An 18,483-nucleotide genomic window follows, 5' to 3' on the forward strand; every position below is an offset into this window, starting at 1 on the left:
TAATCATCTTAAACCCTCCGCTACCCTCCGAATTAGACGGTGAAGGTTTCCTGAAGCCTGTCAGTCTCAGGTTAGATTTTTCTCCTCTGTGCCCAGATGTTAATAACCACCCATCATCCCTTTTTTGGCTGAAACTTGCCCACCCAGCGCTCTTAACTGGCAAAAGTGCATCCAGTCTACCAGCTGATTTCTATTTCCGAGCCTGGAAATCCACGACTTGAATGTCCCTCTTTTCCTAACACCACCCCTATTACACCTCACCCAGATGTGTATCCAGTGTGAGGTTTCACAGAAATCGTTATCTTCCAACCTCATCTTTCTCGGATAAGGAGACAGGTCCAGCGGTTGATGGGTCCTCCCCAGGCGCAGGGCCACGTGGAGAGACAGAGCTGCAGCACCCAGCGCCCTGGCGCCTGGTCCACCCCGCCCTCCATTACGCCTGGGCCAGCTGGAAGGCGAAAATTCACACTGTTGCTGAGTGAAGCCTGACACCAAAGGCCAGAGGACACAGCCCTGCTTCTGCTCCCTTCTGTCTCCTCTACAGCCTCCCCTCACAGAAAGCAGTCACTGCCCACACCTCCTCCAAGATCTTGCTGCTTTGTCTGGGATTAGAGTCTCACCTTTGTCCGGTTAGATATCCGATCTCTCACAATTAGGAAATACACTGTTTAAAAACAGTCCTCAGGGCTTCCCTGGTGGCGCAGTGGTTGAGAATCTGCCTGCCAATGCAGGGGACACGGGTTCGAGCCCTGGTCTGGGAAGATCCCACATGCCGCGGAGCAACTGGGCCCGTGAGCCACAACTACTGAGCCTGCGCGTCTGGAGCCTGTGCTCCGCAACAAGAGAGGCCACGACAGTGAGAGGCCCGCACACCGCGATGAAGAGTGGCCCCCGCTTGCCACAACTAGAGAAAGCCCTCGCACAGAGACAAAGGCCCAACACAGCCAAAAATAAATAAATAAAAATAAATTTAAAAACAGTCCTCAGAATCGGGTATCTGAAGTGAACAAAATCCCAGCTGCTGCCCACAACCCTGGATCCTGGGGAGGTGGGGGAAGGATAACCAGGATGGGGGAGGTATTGGCTTATTAGTAAAATAGTCTTGCAGCCAATAACTACTAAGTGTGACAACCCCAAAATTGTAAAAAGTGGCAGCGCTTTTTTTTCTTACAGACAGAATGCTTTTTGCTAGAAGTCCATGTAAATTCTCAAAGGCTAAATCTAACTGGATGCCAAGAATTAATAACAACAACAGCAAAAGACATTTTCTTACATTTCCAAAGATCAGTCTTTCTAGTGGAGTCAAAGTGACTAACGCCTGTGAGGGCCTAATGTTACAAAGTGCTGATCAACAGAAAGTCTCACGTTTGGGAATAACAAGGCCCACATGTGCATTCCAGGGACTCTCACAAATTCTTCAGGCTCAGAGGAAGACGGGTGGGAGGGGGAGGGGGATTGACAGATAGGCAAGAAGTATTTAGAAAGGCACATTCCGATTAGAAACACATGCTACAGCTGTTCTCTCACACCACTCAACATCACCAAGACAGAGAGAAGCCCTTCACTCAGCAAACACCAAGGAAAGCTAATGAAAAAACCATGGAGAGTCACTAATCGTTTCAAAACCCTCAGCTTTCCAGTGGGACCCCAAATAACCCAATGCCATCTCCAACATATCACCTACCTTGCAGGGGAGAAGACCACCCAAACCCTCACAGCTGTGTGGCTCCTTTTTGTGCCTTCTGTCCTGCCTTTACAGTGCAGCAGATCGTTCAGACAAGCTTTCTCAAAACAGTGGTGAATAGGAGGTCAAAGATAATTAAGGGGCCCATATCAGTTGGAAGCTTTGTTCTCAACTTTTTTTTATTAAAGCTAAGGTTTTTTTTTAATTAATTAATTAATTGATTGATTAATTATGGCTGTGTTGGGTCTTCGTTTCTGTGCGAGGGCTTTCTCTAGTTGCGGCAAGCGGGGGCCACTCTTCATCGCGGTGTGCGGGCCTCTCACTGTCGTGGCCTCTCTTGTTGCGGAGCACAGGCTCCAGACGCGCAGGCTCAGTAGTTGTGGCTCACGGGCCCAGTTGTTCCGCGGCATGTGGGATCTTCCCAGACCAGGGCTCGAACCCATGTCCCCTGCATTGGCAGGCAGATTCTCAACCACTGCGCCACCAGGGAAGCCCTCAACTTTTTATGTACGGTTCTCCTCCTCATATTCACACATCAATTCCTCAGTGCTTCCTATCTGAGAAATATTGTGTCTCAGTTCATGTACCTCTATTCACTGAAAGCATTCATCAGCAAAAAGTGAAATATGGATGGGACACTTCCTTCCTTTTGCCACCATTTCTATCACCGGATATAAATTAGCCACTTCCTTTTTGAAAGATATTATTTATTTCTGTCCCTTTCTGAAAATGGAAGGGGCTTTCAGTTACTGTAATGACCACATAATGGCAGTCTCTGAGAAAGAAGAAAGAAATCCAAACCAGCTCTGTGGCAGTCATAAACGAAAGCACCAGGGATTTCTCCTCCCAAAGCATCTTCAGTTGCTCAGCCCGGCTGATTCAGAACATCTTTGAGTGCAGGAATTCATTTCTAGCACCTGACAATTGAGGGACTATAGCAACAATGACCAAAGACATGGTAAATACATTCTTAGGAAATAAACATACAAATTACCATTTGATATCACTCTGCAAATATTACTAAACAATCCTGGCCAAAATTCTCAAGCCTTCCGAAAATAAAATAGCACTGCATCTTAACCTCAGCCCTGGATGAAAAGCGATCAGGATGAAACAGAGGTTGTCTGCATACACGTGGGGTATGTCTTAGTTTCTTATTGCCACGCCACAAATTACCAAAAAACTTGGTGGCTGGAAACACCTATTCATCAGCTCTCGGTTCTGTAACTCAGAACTCTGGGTATGGCATGGCTGGGTTCTCTGCCCACGGTATCACTGAAATCAAGGCACTGGCCAGGCTGAGAAGCTCTGGAGGAAATTCCACTTCCAGTCTCATTCAGGTCGGCAGAATTCATTCCTTGCAGCTGTAGGAGTGAGAGCCGCCTCTCCTTGCTGACTGTCAGCCGGAGGCTGTGCTCAGCTCCAAAACGTCACCCACAGTTACTAGCCATATGGCCACCTATCTCCAAAGGCAGCAACAGAAAATCCCTTCTGTCCCTCTCATATTTCAAATCACCTTCTTTAGAAAGAGTCCAGTCCCTTTTGAGGGACGGATTGGATCTGATCTCCCCAGGATAATCTTCGTATCATAGAGGAAACTGTGCCATAACATAACCTAATCAAAGGGGGTGACTAACCAGTCATACTCACAAGTTCTGAGGGTTGTATGGGGCATGCACACAAGAGGCTGGGATCAGGGGGCCGCCTTAGGATTCTGCCAACCACATGTGCATTATAATTATTCCTATGCTCTCCCAGGTAACTTTAGGATAGAATAAAATAATGAATATTAGAGTTTCCCTAACTAAAAACAAAACACAACGAAGTCTCTGGGGGCGGGGGAAGGGAGGGGGGAGACAGAAATCAGTAAACCATAGTAAACTAGATCTCTATCAGGTTACCAAGGCATTTCCACCCTCTCTTAACCAAAAGTGATAAGGCGGCTAACGACAAACTAGCTGGAGTGTCACTTTGCCTTTGGAGGAAGTCTTCCAACAATGAAAGTAAACCTTGCAAACATTTAGGTGACTGCTACGTAAGAATGCTAGGAGATGCAGAAGCTTTTTAAGGAACTTAAGCATTATTAGGGAGAAAAGTCATTGAGACAAAACAGAAGATGACTGCAAACCGTTTGATGATGAAATATAGTACAAAGTTTATCAGTGTGAGACAATGGAGAGCAACATGGACCATGGCAAAAAACTAAGACTCTCTCTGAGGGGGTCAGACCTCAGCTAGCTCATGATAAGGGGAAATCAATTGGGATAGCTACAGAGAAGGAATGGAGATGGGAGGAGAGAAAGAAGTAGAGTCTGTTAGGGGAGGCAACAGGAAAGGAAAGAGGTCCAAAAGGGCACGGAAATCAATGAACTGTAAAAACCAAAGAATAATTCAGCGTAGAGGATATAAGACTTTAAATAAAACTGGTTCACATTTCAGTTTACTGGAAATATCCCTTAAAGTGAAGCATTACAAAGACACATATAAGCAACACATAACTAAACACATACCCAGGATCTGTCACTGGGTGTCCCAGTGTTGAGGGAGGGAGGAAGTCAAGGAACAATCACTGGGCGGACACATCATGAAAGATTTTTCTGTTTCCTACCACCCAGTGCAATTAGGAACAGATCTTTCCACCAGAGCAGCAGCCCAAGGGATCTTGGGTATAGAACTGCCCTCTAGCCAACGTTTTAACCTAGATTACCAGCCTGGGCAACCATCCAAATGGTAAGCTATTTGATGCAAACGTCCTTCAGAGCACTTAAAAAAACAAAAAAACAAAAAACATATCTTGCAGAAAACCTAATAGTTTGACTCCATTAATTATGGCTACAATTTCTGCCATTCTAATCAAACTAAAGCTTTCTTATTTCTTCCTACTCTCTTTCTCAAAAAATGGAGCCTGTTAACCCCTGAAAACACAAATACTCCAGCAGAACAGACAACTTTCTGCCTTCTAGTAGCACATCATAGAAGTGTGTCCATCTTAGCTCTAAGAAAAAGTTGGTGTAGGGGTTTTCTCACACATATTGCTGTACTTAGGAAAGCAGATCCAAGAGTCTACGTTACAATTTTCCTCTACTCTCAAAAGTTTCCTGTTGTTGGATGATTTTAGATGCTGGCTTTCTTGTCTTGATCAGCCAATGCAAAACAAACCTTCTCACATGCTGTCACAGAAGAATGTTCCCACAGTCCCCTCCGCCCCCTCTATTGCCTCTTAAAGAGGCATTTTCATTATCATTATCATCATGTTATTTCTAAACAATCAAGTAGGACCCAAGTCGGATACTGGGAAACCTCTACTACATACAACAATCTGTTACAAAATCCCATCAGCTTTCAAAACTAGATGACAGAATATATGCAACAGCAGAGGTTACACTTTCATGCATCTTGTTCCCACAAAGCACAAAGGAGTTGGGTTGGCAGCCCAGACTTCTCACTGAGATGGGGTCCAGTCCCAGCTCTATGCTCCTAAATTAATAGATTAAGAGTTGTGGGATATGTGAATGAGAATATGTTTCTGACAGTCTTTGATAGCATGATTACAGGAAAGCATTAAGCTGAAATCGAAACTTGAAAGATTATAGCTTGGCAAGAGATCCTCGCTATAATTCATACATTCTGTAGGAAGGAGAAACTAAGAAAGTTAAATGAGACCCAGGGTGAAAGAAAGAACAGAATTAGCAAAAGTCTTAGTCACTGATCCAAGCTGCCACCATTAACCTCTTCCAAAGCTTTAATGATTCATTAGAATAATTATGAATAGAATAATTATATTCATGTAGTGAAAATGAAAGGCAGGCAGGGAAGATAAGTGATAATTACACTGGCAAAAACAAGAAAAGCAACTTTGGCCATTTGGATTTGAGAAAGATCCAAGCCTCAAATCCCTCCTGCATAGAGAGAGTCAGACCATATATCTTACTGTAATCATGGCTACACAGAGTTAAACCCCTTTGGCCACAATTGCACCAACTGTACATACTTAGGTTGGTTATTACCAGGACTGGGTTTCGTGCAATGTGGCAGCTGCGACCACCAATGTAAGGAAATAAGGCCTGGCAGCTCTCCCCCCGGATTCCTCCTCAGTCCAATTTCCTACTCTTTAGCCCAGATATTAATAATTCGGAAGACAGTGTGACAGCCACAAGTCATCTGGCTGCTAGCCTGCCCAAATACTCAAGGAATAACCACTGTAAAACCAGTTCTATCTGGACAGTGGAATGAGTGAAAGTTCAGTCCTCAGGGAGACTAGAACACTAAGAAATGTACCTTCTATTTCACCTCGTATTCTGGGTTCAAGATGGAAAAGTAGATTGATATCTTTTACAAATATCAATTCAAAGTTGCCTGGAATACCTGAATAGTGAAGGTTAAAATATTCATAGTAGGGAAAAGAGGAAACAGGCTCTACCACTTTTTTAGCCAGAGAACTAAAAAGAGGGGATCTAACATTTCCCTTGATCAATCAACCAAAAAGCAACCATTGAACATTTATGTAAAGACCACAATACTAAGTAGAGTTTAGCAAAAATAAACAAGATACTCCAAGGTCGCCATACTTGCTCTACCCTTCAAGTTTTTCAATACTATCCTCCTTCCACTACAACCATCACATAAATAATAGTTTACTGGGCACTTTTGTGCCACACACCATACCTGGACCTTTAAAACATCTTCCCATTTAATCCTCATATCTCTGTGAAGTAGATATTTTTGGCTCCATTTTATAGACGAGGAAACCAAAGCTCAAATGAATGGCAGAGGCAGCATTCAAACCAGTTGTGCCAGATTCCAAGTCCACCACCACCTGGACTTTAAGCTGGACAGCTGACTCTTTTCAAAGCACACCACCTGTGCACAGAGAATGCTTTCTCCTCAATTCCACTTGTCAAATCCTACTCATCCTTCATAGCCCAGGCAAAATGTCACCTTCTTCATTAAGCCTCCCCTGGTTCCTTGAATTAGACACCACTGCTCTCTATTTTACAAACATTCACTGTATTTGGGCCACTCAGCACGTCCTGTACCTAGCAGTACACTTAGTTTTCCACTGGTTAGGCCCCCAGAAGAATGGAAATTTCCTGAGGACAGGAACCCCATCTTACGCATCTTACTTTGAACCTCACTTATCACAATGTCACACGTAGCATGATCTGTATGTTTAGGATGAACAAATGCAGGGAATCAGTTCTCACAGAGTTAACAGTCTTCCCCTGCCCTCCCCAACCAAAACAACTGCCATGCTGGAAGGAGCATTCCTTATGGGCTAAAACCCCCAGGGTATGTGTGATGGAGGAAGTAAGGGTGAAGATGCCCTTGGAAACTGGAGAAGTTAGACATTAATACTCCAGCCACACGCATCAGTATGGTCCCTTCCCAGCACTTAGTGGCAACTCATTGTGCATAGTTAGAAGTCAAACACTGTAGGGCACTTGGTCTCAGGAAACGTGTGTGTGCGCAAGCGCACGCGCGCACGAGCACCAGGCACCATCCTGGGTACTTCACATTGATTTCACTTATCTCTCACCATCGCCTCTGATATGATTCCCATTTTATAGTTGAGGCAACTGGAGCTCAGAGATTGAGCTGCTCAGGGTCATGCAGCAAGTAAGTGGTGGTTCAAAGCCAGGCAGGCTGCTTCCAAACCCGTGCCACTGAATTAGTAAGGCCTAAGAGTCTAGAAAAGCTACTTCTGGTCAACCTTTTCTAAACCACAGAATGCTGTGTGTGTGCTGGCCATCAGGGGACACTCACAGCCTCACACCAGCACACTACACTACCATCTCCTAAGGTCAGTAAGGGTAGGAGAGGCAGCTCTACCACGACATACGTGCCTTAAGCCACCTGGTGGAGCGCACAAAGAAAGAAAAGGGGAGACTAAGGAAGGAAGAGGAGGAAGGATCTGAGAAGAGATGCCTTTCCACCACCAGCTGCTGGAGTGGATTCCTGTATTTCTCACACAGAAGGAACAGGTCTAACCGAAAGATTATAGGTTAAAGTTGAGCAGCCTACAGTAGTCACTCTCTCACTCATCCAAAAAGCAAAGATTATCAAGCCTCCCTTCTTAGTTTTCTCTAAGAAGATGTGAAAAATGCTATAAAAACCAGTTGTAGAGAAAAACCAACTAAAGCTCACAGAGAAGATGCAAAGAAAATGCATTGGAGACAGAGAAGAAAGACAGGATGCAGTCCTGACTGATTAAAACCACATGGCTAACATGTCGGAAATTCCTATCACTTCCTCCTTAGCTTCTCAGAGAGCACTGAGGAACACACACACATATGGTTGGACTCTAAAAAACTTTTAGGAGTAGGGGATAGAGAAGAACAAATATTTTCTGTACCCCTATTCCCACGTGCAAGGAACTGGCAAGACATCAACTTAATTATCCTAAAAAGAGATGCACCTTTTGGGATGAGAGGACGTCTCCAGATTCATTCCCTCATCCTGTCTAGAGGGGAAGGCTCATCATCCAGGTATTTAAGATTAGATGAAAGAGAGGGCTTCCCTGGTGGTGCAGTGGTTAAGAATCCGCCTGCCAATGCAGGGGCCATAGGCTCGATCCCTGGTCTGGGAAGATCCCTCATGCCACGGAGCAACTGGACCTGTGCGCCACAACTACTGAGCCCACACACCACAACTACTGAAGCCCACACACCTAGAACCCGTGCTCCGCAACGAGAAGCCACTGTAATGAGAAGCCCGCGCACCGCAGTGAAGAGTAGCCCCAGATCACCGCACCTAGAGGAAGCCCACACACAGCAACGAGGACCCAATGCAGCCAAAAATAAATAAAAATAAAATTAATTTAAAAAAAGATTAGATGAAAGAGAGAATGATTATCTCCTGATTTATTGATGGAACACCACTATCCATTTCTTCTTAGCTTATATTAAAAAATAAAACTTTTAAAACTAGTGATATTTTTACCCTCAGGGAAACTAACATTCATGATTCTAAAGCCTACTCTGAGCTAGACATTAGTTGGCAATTTCACTTATGTTGTTTCACTTAATATTTACTTAGACTTCCATTCTGAAGGCATTTTTTTTTCTTTTTTTTCTTTTCTTTTTTTTTTTTCTTTTTCTGAAGGCATTTTAATTGCACCCACATTCCTTTACATGCACTTGTCTGCAGCTCACAATTTGGAACACATGTTCAAGCCACCAGCCACTGTGGCATCAACACAAAATACCTGATTTTTGATTTCTTAACAATCCATGAGGTAATTACTAATAGCTTACTCAGACCCATGGAAACCATATTCAGATGTCATCTATTTAGGCAATAATATTTCATCAAGTGCAACAAATGGCAAAGCATTCTAAAATTAAACTTTAATAAATTTAAAGTCACATATTATTTAATACCATTTTCTTCCTCTCCAATAAAAATTGGTGGTTGCTTCCCCTTGAGCTTTGTCCTATCGTCTAAATTTCTCTCCCACCAAATATGCTTTCTTTAGAATACTATACTCTTCCCTCCACCTCATTCCACATTATATCCTGAAGCTGGACTTACCTACCTTAAAGTAAATAAGCACACATGCAAACAAAGCTACTTTAGCCATTACATGCCACAGCTAAAAATCCTCCAGGGCTTGCAACCATATGCCAGCTAGGGGCTGCTTTAAATGAAAGCAACTACCATTTCTCTGGGCTTCAGTTTCATCTTCTGTAACACAGATGAGGGGACAGGGGTTGTTGAGGAAGGGTGCATGAACACTCTCTAGTTCTTCAATCACAGGCTTCTATCGCTGACCACGGGGTAAGAAAAGAAAGGATGCCAGTGCCTACATTTGAGTGGATATCAGGCTTCAAATAAATTCCAACTAGAAGTAATCAGTCATCAAAACAAGTATAAAATATGAAGCCAAAGGGAAAGACAAAACAGACAGAGGAATGGATCCAAGTGCAAGTCAAACAGTACGTTAGCCTGTCCAAGAAGCACAACTTTAGCTTTTAAGACCACAAAGCCAGCCTATTATCTAGCAGAAAGCAGAACAACCAATCAGCCCTTGTGGGCCAAGATCAATGTGACACAGAAGGCTCAGAGCAGAGGGGGGGCCACTGTCACCAGACCATTCCCACACCAAGAGCTCTCATGACTCTAGCCCTATATTTGAGCTTGAGAGTCTCTGATTTTCTTTATTCTTACAACAATGACGGAATCATAAGCTTTAGATCTTACGTGAACACAAGTACCTGAAGTGAAAAATAACTGTGATGGATACAGTCATAACTAATGTATCCAAATAGGTGTTTTTTAGACTGGAAAGATTCAAGAACTCCAAGCCAAAAAAGCAGAAGAGACTGAATGAGGGAAAAAACAGATTCATTGTTTCCCCCAAGTGCTAGAAACCAGAGCTCTCTTTAAATATATGAGTGTCTATAACATATCCTTATCATGCAAAGAGAATAGAACACACGCCCATATATCCAACACCCAGCCCAAGAGACAGAACACTACCAAAAGCTTTGAAGCCCCAGAGTTCCCCACATGTGATGGCAACCCTTTCCCTCCTGCCCACCACCGGGTGCAAACACTATCCTGAATTGGCACTGAGTCATTTTCTTATTGTTTTGTTTTTTACCATAGCTCTACCTTATACACCACTATCAGCACACAGTCACTAAGAGTCCTAACTTCACAGTAATAGCATTGCCCGCTCCCTTCTCCATCCATGTCATCTATCAGGAAACGCAACGTTCCTCCCTAGAGGGGAATGAATGAGGATACAGATCTGAGAGAGTTACTCTAAAGTAAAGTAGTTCTCAAAGTGTGGTCAGGGGTTCCCTGAGGCCTTTCCAGGAAACTTTTAGGGGTGTACAAGTTCCTTCTTTTCCAACCACATTATCTGTGAGGCTGGGACTTCTTCATGCACTTTGACCAAAACAATACATTGCATCAGAGTAAATGAAAAGCAGACCTGAAGACCAGCTGTCTTCTATTAAGTCGGACATTAAACAGAATCACAAAGGGCTTCCCTGGTGGTGCAGTGGTTGAGAGTCTGCCTGCCAATGCAGGGGACACGGGTTCGAGCCCTGGTCTGGGAAGATCCCACATGCCGTGGAGCAACTGGGCCCGTGAGCCACAATTACTGAGCCTGTGCGTCTGGAGCTTGTGCTCCGCAACAAGAGAGGTCGCGATAGAAAGAGGCCCGTGCACCGCGATGAAGAGTAGCCCCCGCTTGCTGCAAGTAGAGGAAGCCCTCGCACAGAAATGAAGACCCAACACAGCCAAAAAATATAAATAAATAAATAAATAAATAAATAAATAAATAAATAAATAAATAAATAAAAGAATCACAAAAATGTAAAACAACTGTATCTCATCTCACTCGTTGAATGACTTGAAAAATTTACATTTCATAAAACTGTTATTAATGTTAACAGGTAATACGATTATTGTTATGTAAAATGAATTAATAAGTAAATATTTTTAAAACAGAAAAAAATAATAGAAGTGGATCGACGTTGCAACAAAACCCCACAGGAATGGCTACAGGGAGTACTTTGTTTTGGCATAAAGTATGCAACTAATAATAAAAAAAAAAATGTCCCAAACTGACACTGCCACAGTAAGCACTTTGGGATGGTAGAGAGCTTTCAAATGGTGTCCTGTGTTGTCACTAAGGCATTAGTTATTTTCTAGTCCACAGGCTGGAGATGCACACACAAGCACCACCAACAGTAACCCGAGTTGCGTTCTGTAAGCCTTTTATAAGGAATCACATTTTTTTTTTTTTTTAACGAAGGGTTACTCACCATAAATACCCAACTGCATTGAGGGCCCAAGTTAAACTTGATTCATTCCATGTGTAGCTCCAAAACCGTTAAGATTTTTTTCACCATAGTCAGTGACCAGGGTCCCAAACATGAGATCAGTAACTGGAAAGGGATTTGGGGTTTTCTCCGCTAGGCAATGGGAAACCACCAAAGAATTTGCCTACTAACTACCTATCAGGAACGCCTCCGTTCAACTGTCCTTGGGTTGGTAGTATGAGCAAAAGTCAGAGGATCTGGCTCCAGTTCTGAGTCTGTGGGCCTTAAGCAGGTCACTGACTCTCCTGGGTCTCGGCCCCCTTCTCTGTAAAATGAAAGAGCTGGATGAGATGATTTCTTTAAAAGTCGTTCCTGCTTGAACGCTCTCTGAAAATCCAAGCCACAGAAACCTGCAGTGGTGTTCAGTGTGCCTCCACAGTATCTAGTCCAGGGCTTGGAGGAGTGTCAGGGCTCGACACGGGCCACTGAGCTGTAAACAGTCCACAAGGACCATAGCTACGGGGCAACTTCAACAAGGAAGAGGGCAACAGGAAGAGGAGGTAGGGAGAGACCACAAGGACAGTTAGGATGTTTTCATCTTGATTTCAGCTGCTAGGGTAATAACTCATGAACACATGCCAATTCTAGAAGGCAGAGAACCCATTCTTTAGGCTTAAATGGGGGACGACATCTGCGTGATCAAAGGAACATGGCCATGGTGAGAAAGGATGACCCAAAGCCAGCAGCAGTATTCCTGGGGCTCAAATAAACTTTTCTACTTTTCTAGAGACCACAGAAATGCCTTCATCTACAGCAGGAGGTAAGTGTGATATCAGTGTGCCAAACTGTCAGAGATAAGAATATAAGATGTCCATGAACTGCCCTGAAATAGTACCAGGAGCACCACTCTGGAAATAGTGGCTTATTGCTTTAAATCTATAAAATAGCTAACATTCATAAGGTACCATTTATCCCCCAGGCACTATTCTAAGTGCTTTACATGCATTAACGTTTACATCCTCACAACCCTGTAAGACAGATATTATCATCCTCATTTTACAGAGGTGGAAATTAAGTCATGGAGATAACAAAGAAATGTGGCCAAGGTCTCAGAGGAAGTAAGTAACAAAACCTGGATCTTTAACCTGCTTTATCACTATGGAATTATATCAGCGACTCCCATCAGCATTCGTTCCGTATAAAGGGATTTTAGTCTCTGTCCCGTTTGCTTGATATGTGTCACATTTTCACTGAAGTAGAAGGTTACAGTAGAAGGGACAGCCTGATGAAATACGTGCTGAGCTGGGGAGTGGAACTGTCGACGAGGAGCCCTGGGGAGGAGACGGCCAAGCTCTGAGCCTCCCCTCACATGTGTGTGTCATGTACACACACAGGCAAGGTCTATCCAGTCCCCTCGCACCACAGCAACATGTAGGTTTACCTGTGACCTGACTTAGTAAAAGGTTGCTGGAGAGCAAAGCCAGGGCTTGAAAGAACAGAATGACCCACTCATTAATTTGGCAGAAAACAGCAAAGGCTGCAGAGAAAAGGAGGGCCCCCAGAAGTGAAGCGGCTTTGATTTTTTTTACGGGTTTCCAGTGGTAAAGTCCTTCCGAGACTTCTGACTTCCACTGAGAGAAACTAAGTCAGGCTCTGCCAGCAGATGCCTGATAGAGCCTGATTTTAAAGCAGAACAGCCACTGTCATTGACTTCAAGGACTCATCATTCAGAATCTCCACAAATACTTTTTTACATGTGTTAACAATCACATTTGGATGGCCCTGAGGTCAGAAAAAAATTGAATTCAAGTCCTGGTACCACTTACTTACCAGCTATGTGACTTTGGGCAAGTTATTTAACCTTCTTGAGCCTGTTTTCTCATTTGGAAAATGGCATAATAATAACACCTGCTCATAAGTGTATCGACCAAATGAGATGATGCACATAAAGTGCTTAGACACACTGCCTGCTGTGTAGTGAGTGTTCGGTATTATTACTCATTATTACCGATAAAATACTTTGATCTATAAACCTGGAAATAACCCAGTTGAAAGGAATGTTAAAATGGGATCTCTCCCCGCAAACAACACATTTCTAACTCAAAGACCCAATCACTAACTCAAGGCCTCCCTTGCTTGTCCTCCATCTAGCTCAGCGTGTACTCAACTGCTAATTACAAGTTAGGTGTTAATTATCTCCTAAAAGTTTCTTCAAATCACAGAGCATTAAATGCCTGTGCCCCTCTAAAGGGGCTGGATCCTTGAGCTCCTTTTCACATCTTGGGTTCCAAGCTCTTCCCTTTCTGTCTCCTCTTTGAGTTGTTTCTAATTTATTAGTTCAGGACATCTCCCACTGGATGAATGGACTCTGTTTCTTAACAGCTGCTACATTCTTGTCTTCTGTAAATTACTGAGCAAAAGACAAAACAGTTGTTAAACATAATTAAATTAATTTCAGGGAAAAGGGAGCTTGATTTCCAAAACAAGACACCAAAATACAAACCAAAAAGAAGATGGTGCAGTTAAAGCTTCTATATAACAAGACACCAAAAACAAAAGTAAAGAAACATGGCAGACTGAGAGAAAATTATTTGCACATAAAAAAAGGACGAATGCCGGGCTTCCCTGGTGGCGCAGTGGTTAAGAATCCGCCTGCCAAAAACACAAAAAGAATCCGCCTGCCAATGCAGGGGACACAGGTTCGAGCCCTGGTCCGGGAAGACCCCACATGCCACGGAACAACTAAGCCCGTGCGCCACAACTACTGAGCTTGCACTCTAGAGCCCACGAGCCACAACTACTGAGCCCGCGCGCCTAGAGCCCGTGCTCTGCAACAAGAGAAGCCACTGCAAGGAGAAGCCCACGCACCATAATGAAGAGTAGCCCCCGCTCACCACAACTAAAGAAAGCCCACGCGCAGCAACGAAGACCCAATGCAGCCAAAACTAAATAAATAAAATAAATTTATTAAAAAAAAAAAAAAAAAAAGGACGAATGTCAACAGGACAGAGAGAAACAGCCCAACTTGGGGGTAGAGGAGCGAAAAGGCAAGGAGGTGAATAAGTCATTAACAGAGAAATAAAACAAATGGCCAATAGCCACATGAAAAGATGTCCAACCTCACTACAATCATGGTAGTTGAATATCATAACCACCTAGAGATGGTTGTATCTTGAGAAGCCATTGGCCATCTTTACTTAAGAATTACTTAAGAAAAGTAATTTATGTCCCCATATTTTATTTTATTTTATTTATTTATTTATTTATTTTTTATGTTATGTATTTAGTTTTGGCTGCGTTGGGTCTTCGTTGCCGCACGTGGGCTTTCTCTAGTTGTGGTGAGCAGGGGCTACTCTTCGTTGCGGCGCACGGGCTTCTCATTGCACTGGCTTCTCTTGTTGAGGAGCACGGGCTCTAGGTGCGCGGCCTTCAGTAGTTGTGGTGCACAGGCTTAGTTGCTCCGCAGCATGTGGGATCTTCCTGGACCAGGGATCGAACCTGTGTCCTCTGCATTGGCAGGCAGATTCTTAACCACTGCGCCACCAGGGAAGTCCCATGTCCCCATATTTTAAAAGGCCTATTTTTTACACACTGTTTGAAGCTGGACAGAAAAGAGGCACTGTGACAACCACCTGGCATTTCACACCCAGACCCTCACTGGCTCATTCTGATCTTCTTCTAAGACGAGCAGTGTTACTGCTGAATAACCCCGAAGTTCTATCCATTTTCAGATGGTTTTCTTTTTTCCAAGCAAATACTACCCCTTCTAAAAAGCTCATAAAAGTCTTGGCACATTCATAGGTGTTGTGCTGCACCGAGCCAACATTCAAAAATCATAACTAAACTATTTAGCTGAAACATACACTGCAATATTCTGTTCCAGAACAACACATAAAATGATTTAAAATTTTAAAGTAATTAGTGTTACCTTTCAGCAACATACATTTGAGGCAGGTCTGCATGAAGTTGGCGGTGCCATTTTTAATTTAATATTTAAATATCAGTATCTTAAATGATAGGCTTGGAAAAAAACCTCTCTAATTAATACAAAAAATAAAGCAGCATGGAAGAGTGTCACAAGCATTGGCTGCAAGTCAGTCGGGAATAAAAATTCCAGCTCTGCCACCTTTGAGCTGAGTGACTTTGGGGCAGGTGACTTCTAAGTCTTTTCCTTTCACTGAAAAGTACAGATGTCTATATCATAGGTTTGTGACAGTTTTTCCACAGAGACAATAGGAAGCATCTGGTATACTCTTGCTCACTTTAAGCAATTCCACAGTAAACAAGATTTAAAATGTTTTTCCCTATCTATTCATTGTCAATTCTGCTAGCCATTTAAGGATGTTTATTTAAGAAACACATATAGATTTCATATATAAACTTTAAAAAGTGTAAATATTTACTGTCCTGATGAATTCTGTAGCCTCACTTCCACAGGACAAAGACAACTATGAATAACCATTTCACATGCTATTATTTCTAGAACTTTCACCTGGCAGCTCTCTGGAAGATAGTAAGTAATGAAAGTGGAAATACTGAAAGCAGCCCACCAACTTCCACACAGAAGAGCTTCAGGGATCATTGCTATTCATACAATTTCAATAATTAGGAAAAATACGCCCAGGGGAAGGGCCCTGAGTACAGCATCAAAGAGAACCACCTGTACCATTTACTGAGGCTGCCTCACCCAGTCACCCTGCAATATTTTCTGATGGGCAGGAGTAAATTATATCATGCTCTGTCAACTCCAACTGGTACAGCCTGAGCAACCCAGGGCTGAGAAAAATTGAGCTGAGACAAGAAACAGGTGAAGTGAAAATTAAAACCTTCAGCCCGCTGCATTTGTGTTCACTTCTCAGCCCTCCACAGCTCCCTACTGTCAGGTGCTCAGCCATTAAATAAAGATAACTGAGAATTCCTGGGGAAAATTGAGCAGATTGTTAAATTCTTTGTTCCGTAACCTCCTTCTAGGATGTTCTGCCACAGTAATTTTTACTGATTAAGTCCTTCTACATTAGGCAGAAACCTGGGCCTGTTAACTGCTGACTTATTTTTGAAGCGTTTATTGAGGAACTCCTTTGGGCCAGGCACTGTTCTATACTGTATTTAAGATACAAAAATGAATAAGGCATGAAAACCATTATGGTACAACAAAATATCTGCTTATTACAGGAGCCCAAGATAAATGGGACTTCAGAAAACAAGTCCTCCCAACTCTGCCTGGGCGAGAGGAAAGCTAAAAGGCCTGGAGAGTCTCGCAGGATGAGTAGGTGTAGAGGGTGTAAGAAGGCAGGAGAAGGGCATTTCTGTGATGTGCGAAGACTGAGTTTGCATGGAGATGTACTCAGGACCCAGCAATAGCTTCATAGGGATTATGGGAGGAAAGGCATCCAGTCATGAAGAGCATGCCACCCTGGGGAGGCGAGCCTGCATCCCAAAGAGAACAGAGTATGGGAGGGCAGCTTTGCAGAAATAATTTAAGAGATGCAGCCTCTCCAGTACCTTTTTCCTTTGCAAAACGTTTTATACCAATAAAAGGGTCCCGTAGTTCTACAGCTCATATACAAGTATTATGAAATGCTTTAAGAACTGGAGTAAAGCACGGATTTTAAACCAACAGTCAAAAAGGGCTGAAATGTCAGAAGTGAATCTCTAACTAACCCTCTGGTTCAAAGGAGGACAGAAAAATCCCGTTTCCAAGTTGCTCTTTGTGGTGGCTCTTCCGTTGTATTTATTCAGTTGCGGTGCACTCTGATCTTTATGAACCATGAAGTTGGTAGAGTTTGGCTTTCTCCTATTGATTGGATCTTGGGTGGATTTCTTTTTTTTTAAATTTCTTAAGATGCCTAAAGTCAAAAGATTTTCAGACCTCTATTTGGTCAGAGGTCTGAAATATTATTGAGATCACAACATCTCTCAAATAAAATTTTCAGAGTTAAGCTTAAATGCCTCTTATTTTATACTTATTTTCCGAATCTACAAAATGCTAAAATGCCGCTTGTTTAACAAAAGTCGGATTGACAAAGCCAATACTCAGTGGATTCGATTTAGGAAACTAGCGGAAGAAAAGGTCTAAAGTTTACAACATTGCTTTCTGTGGGCCCACTCACCACCGCCCCCCCCCACCACTACCACTGCCAAATCAGAATTAGGATTCAATTACAATAACAGGGCAATGTTTCCAAAAGTCTCAGATCCTCAATACAAGTTGTAACATTAATATAACTGTATATCAAACTATCTTGCTGGGGGCTTCCCTGGTGGCGCAGTGGTTAAGAATCCTCCTGCCACTGCAGGGGACACGGGTTCGAGCCCTGGTCCAGAAAGATCCCACATGCCGCGGAGCAACTAAGCCCGTTCGCCACAACTACTGAGCCTGCGCTCTGGAGCCCGCGTGCCTAGAGCCCATGCTCCGCAATAAGAGAAGTCACCGCAACGAAGAGTAGCCCCCGCTCGCCGCAAGTAGAGAAAGCCCGTGCGCAGCAATGAAGACCCAACGCACCCAAAAATAAATTAATTTAAAAAAAAAAAAAAAACTATCTTGCTGTTGACCAAGACTTCCATTCCAACTGGCTTCTGTTGGCCTGAATAAGTAAAAACAAATCCAGCATCTGACTTTAGCTGGGTAGTCTTTTCTTCAAGGCAAGGGAGGCTTTTCAAGCCAAAGGTAACACGTGGAAGGAAGACTGTTCCACGTGTGCACATGGTGCACATGGAGCTTTCAATTCCACATTTCTTAGTAAAAGTAACCCAGCAGAACAGTGTTTGAGCAGGATAAACTGAGAAGGGCTGAGTGGTCAGTGACCGTGTAAAATGCTAAGGATGTTTTTAGAGGACTAGGAAGATACCCCAGTACAGCTGACCCTTGAACAACACAGGGGTTAATCCTCGTATAATGTGTAGTCAGCCCTGCATGCCAGTGGTTCCTCTGCATCCTTGGATTCAACCAACCACAGACGTAGTACTGCAGTATTTGCTATTGAAAAATATCCACTTCTAAGTGGACCCGTGCAGTTCAAACCTCTG

At 43.3% G+C, this 18,483-nt stretch overlaps 1 protein-coding gene and 2 long non-coding RNA genes across 11 annotated transcripts in view; 1 reads left to right on the forward strand and 2 right to left on the reverse strand.

Annotated features, from left to right (window-relative positions):
• The window catches only part of LOC309627486, a 564,569-nt gene that overhangs the window by 402,912 nt on the left and 143,174 nt on the right, over positions 1 to 18,483 (reverse strand). The window lies entirely within an intron of this gene.
• SEPTIN11 (septin 11) overlaps positions 1 to 18,483 on the reverse strand; it is a 97,819-nt gene that overhangs the window by 62,848 nt on the left and 16,488 nt on the right. The gene's annotated exons all lie outside the window — the stretch shown is intronic.
• Positions 3,214 to 14,451, forward strand: LOC309627488. Its single transcript, XR_014243763.1, has 2 exons — positions 3,214 to 8,734; positions 8,786 to 14,451. It is a non-coding gene; the product is annotated as an uncharacterized lncRNA (long non-coding RNA).

This window comes from Balaenoptera borealis, assembly GCF_965194805.1.
Source record: "Balaenoptera borealis genome assembly, chromosome: 4".
Lineage (NCBI taxonomy): Eukaryota > Metazoa > Chordata > Mammalia > Artiodactyla > Balaenopteridae > Balaenoptera > Balaenoptera borealis.